Raw genomic sequence first — 4598 nt, forward strand, 5'->3', positions numbered from 1 at the left:
TGAAGGAAGAGGGTAGCCCCTGTCACAGATCTGAGGACCTGGAGCTGTGGGATTCTGGAGCTTCACTGTTCCAGCCCTGCCCTGGGGGCCCCATTCACCAGTGAGACTGAGGCCCCAGAGGCAGCACCTGCCCAGAGGTGGCTGTGTGCCGTGGAGCGGAGCCTGCAGTCCAAACTAAGTCATGGGGAGGCCGGGGTTCCCCTGAGCCCAGGCTGCACTAGTATTTGGATCTCAGTTCTCTGGCATCTGCTTGGGGGAAAAATAGATGTTTCAAACAGTTCATCTACAATTGGTCCCTGGTGAGAAGCCTATGGGAAATGAGAGGAGGCTTTTTAAGCTAAAGAAGTATAAAATATAAGAACAAAGACAAGAAATAAGCCTGTATTGTGTATTAAGAAGCAATCTAGGGCTTCCCTGGTAGCTCACTGGTAAAGAATCCAGCTCCCAATGCAGGAGAGGATGAGATGGTTGGATGGCATCACCAATTCAATGGACATGAACTTGGGCAAACTCTAGGAGATGGTGAGGGACAGGGAAGCCTGGCGTGTTGCAGTCCTTGGGGTCGCGAAGAGTTGGACACAACTTGGCAACTGAACAACAACAACAATGCATGAGACATTTTTGGAATGTCCTTTTTTGGAATTCCTTCCCATTTAGGTCACCACAGAGCACTGAGTAGAGTTCGATGTGCTAAATACAGTAGGTTCTTATTAGTTATCTGTTTTATACATAGTATTGTATAGATGTCATTCACAACCTCCCAAATCATCCACCCCCATTTTCCCCCCTTGGTATCCAGTCATTTGTTCTCTGTGTGTTCATTTCTGCTTTGCAAATAAGATCATCTTTAGTATTTTCGGATCAGGGTGTGATGCCTGGTCCAGGAAGATACCGTATATGTCAGAGTAACTAAGACCATACACCATAACTACTGAGCCTGTGCTCTAGAGCCCAGGAACTGATACAGCTGCAGCCCATGCACCCTAGAGCCTACGTTCTGCAGCAACGAGAGAAGCCGCTGGAGCGAGAAGCCCACACATTATAACTAGAGAGGAGCCTCCCCTCGCTGCAACTAGAGAAAAGCCTGTGCAGCGATGCAGAGGCTAGAGTTCGGCCAAGCCCGGGCTGAGCTAGTATTTGGATCCCACCAAAATAAGTAAATTTAAAAAAATTAAAACAGAAGTAATCTAGAGTGTAGTCCAACATTGTTCTCTGGGTCTCCTTCCTCGTAGGTAAAGGAAGCAGGCTGGATAGATTAAATCCACTTATTTTCCCCTTCAAGATATTTCAAGGAAATGTAGGATATAGGGGAAGTGTATAAGAACTTCATGATATTTTATTTGATTTAATTTTAACTTTTAAATTTTAAAAGCCCTAATAAAAGTCAGTGGACACACTTGTGTATGTGCTAGAGCCTACTGATGTAGCTAAATTCTGCTGCCAGTTTACCTTACTGAGAAGAGGTTTGAATAAACCTCCCCTTCTGTCCCTGGGTCGGGAAGTTCTCTGGAGAAGGAAATGGCAACCCACTCCAGTACTCTTGCCTAGAAAATCCCATGGACAGAGGAGCCTGGTGTCCACGGGGTTGCAAAGAGTTGGACACGACTGGGCAACTTCACTTTTCTTTTTTTTCTTTTCTGTCAATGTAAATGAAGGTAGAAGGCTGTTGCAGAAGAAACAGCTTGAAAGAGCAAGTCACTAAGCCCAGATTCAAAGAGACGGGACTTAGCTGCTATCTCTCAACACTAGGAATGTGGCTGTTCGCATTTGTGTGTGCCATTATTTTAAATTATTTATTTATTTATTTCACTGCATTGGGTCTTGGTTGTAGCATGATGGATATTCCTTGTGTCATGCAGGATCCTTCACTGGGGTACACAGGCTTAGTCACCCAGGGCATGTGTAATCTTAGTTCCCCAACTAGGAGTTCCCTGCATTGCGAGGCAGATTCTTAACCATTGGACCACCAGAGAAGTCTCTTGTGTGCATTTTTAAACCACCAAAATTTTGTAACTATTTATCTATGTAAACTACTTATCTATGAAGGAAACGGCAACCCACTCCAGTATTCTTGCCTGGGAAATCCCATGGACAGAGGAACCTGGTAGGCTACAGTTCACAGGATCTCAAACAAGTTGGACATGACTGAGCTCCTTATCTGAATCTATGCGAATCAGGATTTTGTTGATACTTTGCAACCAAAAATAAGAGTAATTTAGGTCCTGCACTTGTTGAAAGGGCAGTGGTCATATATAATCCCTGGCTTAAATTTTTTATATCCATCAAATAGCTTCCTTATTCTCATTGATTGATTTCATAATAATTGACCATAAAATTCACTTGTAAATGTATTCTAATTACTAATAGTAAGATCTAATTAAAAAAAAAAAAGACTGGCTACTAAAAAGGTTTGGAAACCACTGGACTATATAATCACCAAGGTTTTATTTTAGGTTTTATTTTAGATCGCTACTTTGAGGGCTTCCCAAGTGGTGCTGGTGGTAAAGAATCAGCCTGCTAATGCAGAAGGTATGAGACTTTGGTTCAATCCCTGGGTTGGGAAGATCCCTTGGAGGAGGGCATGGCACCACACTCCAGTATTCTTGCCTGGAGAATCCCATGGACAGAAGAGCCTGGCGGGCTACAGTCAGTGGGGTTGCAAAGAGCTGGAAATGACTGAGAGTCTGAGCTCGCACACTCCACTTTGAGCTGCTCTAAATTTCTCGGGAACCTCAAATCCTTTAGGACCTCAAGTCCAGTTGAGCCCCTACTGTAAACATTTCCCAGAGTGCCCTGGGATCAAACATTCCTCCCACCTCTTGGTGCAAAGCATCCTGGGAGCTCCTGTCCATCATGCTAGAACATGGTAAGCCTTCCAAACATTCACTAAATACCCATTCCTCTCTCTGCTGCCCTTGGAGAGACAACTGTCTGTACTGGGAAAGTCCCAGCTTAGTGGTGAAGAAACTGGGATGTGTGTCTCCAGTCTGCATTTGTTAGTTGCTTGTAGCCTCTAGAGAAAACTTCACATGAAATGTCTCTATTCCACAATTCTCTCATTCTGGAAAAGGATGAAAACAACCTATGTGTGTTGTTGACCTTACGAGTTTGTTAAGAAGATCAAACAACGTTTTGAATGTCACAGAACTCCTACCATTTAAAGCAATCACTCAGGGACTTCCCTGGTGGTCTAGTGGTTAAAATTCCACATCCCCAATGCAGGGGGCTGAGGTTTGATCCCTGGTCATCCTGGTCTGGGAACCAAGATCTTGATGCTGCATGGTGCAGCTAAAAAGAAATACATATAAATAAATACTCTACAAAATAAAAGTTAAAAAAAAAAGTAATCATTCCCATTTGAGCAACTGTTAGCCACTTTGATTTTTTTTCAGCTTAAGGGCCTAGAAACTCAGGGGGGCTGGAAAGTTGATTCAGGTATCAGGTACAGTCTTGGGTTCACACTCGGGCCCTCCTCCAACTCACCAGGTACTCTAGACTGCATACCTCTTCAGGTCCCCAAACCCAGGTTCTGATCCTGCTGGGTGATCTGGGCCTGCCCCCACCAGCACCCACAGCCAAAGTCCTTTTTCTGATCTTCCAGTGTAGTCTTCACCCCCTCCACCCACTCAAACAGGACTGTTCCCTGCCCAGTTGCCTTGGACGGTCCTGCCATGTCAACCAAGTTACCCCTTCTCCTTCAGCCTCCGCTTGACCCTTGTTCCTGCTAGATTTCACCCATCATTTCTTCACCCAGCTTCCCAGGTAGCGCTAGTGGTAAAGAGTCCACCTGCCAATGCAGGAGATGCAAGAGTTGTGGGTTCAGTCCCCGGGTCGGGAAGATCCCCTGGAGGAGGAAATGGCAATCCACTCCAGTATTCTTGTCTGGAAAATCCCACCATGGACAGAAGAGCCTGGCGGGCTACAGTCCATGGAGCCGCAAAGAGTTGGACACAACTAACACCCCCCAGTTTTTCCCTCCTGACCCTTGACAATCAGCTCACTGCCCACTCACACACCGTTGACCTTTCCTGGGTGTTTGGCCTCCCCATTAAACTGTGGGTATCATAGGCCTGGAAGAGTACAACCATGTTGACTATTGATGAGCTTGACTGCCAAAGGCTACACTTAGGGCTTCAGTGGAGGACAGCGCATTTTTTCCCAGCTGGCTCTATATCACGCTCCAGAGTGTGACTTTCTGTTCCCTTGTCCATGCCACCATCGCTCAGCCCCTGAAGGAGAGGAAGCAGACAGGAACTGCTAGCCTGCCCTGGCTTTCCTGGGGCAGGACAGGGGGCGGGTAGTATGTGTGCCATCTCTCTCCCTCCTCCAACTCTGCCTTCCCCCTTCCCTCATTTGAACCCTTGCTCCATGGCTTTTCTCAGCCTGGCATCACTTGTCCCTCCTGCCCCGATCTGGAAGCTCATAAAGAACAAATAGATTTGGGGCCCCATTACAACCTTTTAATTCCAAGCAGAGTCCCCCTCCCCCAGCATGATCACACACACACACACACACACACACACACACACATGCACACACACTGCAGAAAGGGATCTCAGGGTCTGGGCAGGAACAAAACCCAGACCCGGGCAAAAATA

General features: G+C 46.4%; 1 long non-coding RNA gene across 1 annotated transcript; it reads right to left on the reverse strand.

Moving 5' to 3' along the window:
- Positions 1-2442: 2442 nt before the first annotated feature.
- Positions 2443-4519, reverse strand: LOC138432613 (uncharacterized). The gene is made up of 2 exons (XR_011253924.1): positions 3155-4519; positions 2443-3061 (listed from the first exon to the last, which is right to left on the reverse strand). It is a non-coding gene; the product is annotated as an uncharacterized lncRNA (long non-coding RNA).
- Between the last annotated feature and the right edge of the window lie 79 nt (positions 4520-4598).

This window comes from Ovis canadensis, chromosome 2 (assembly GCF_042477335.2).
Source record: "Ovis canadensis isolate MfBH-ARS-UI-01 breed Bighorn chromosome 2, ARS-UI_OviCan_v2, whole genome shotgun sequence".
NCBI lineage: Eukaryota > Metazoa > Chordata > Mammalia > Artiodactyla > Bovidae > Ovis > Ovis canadensis.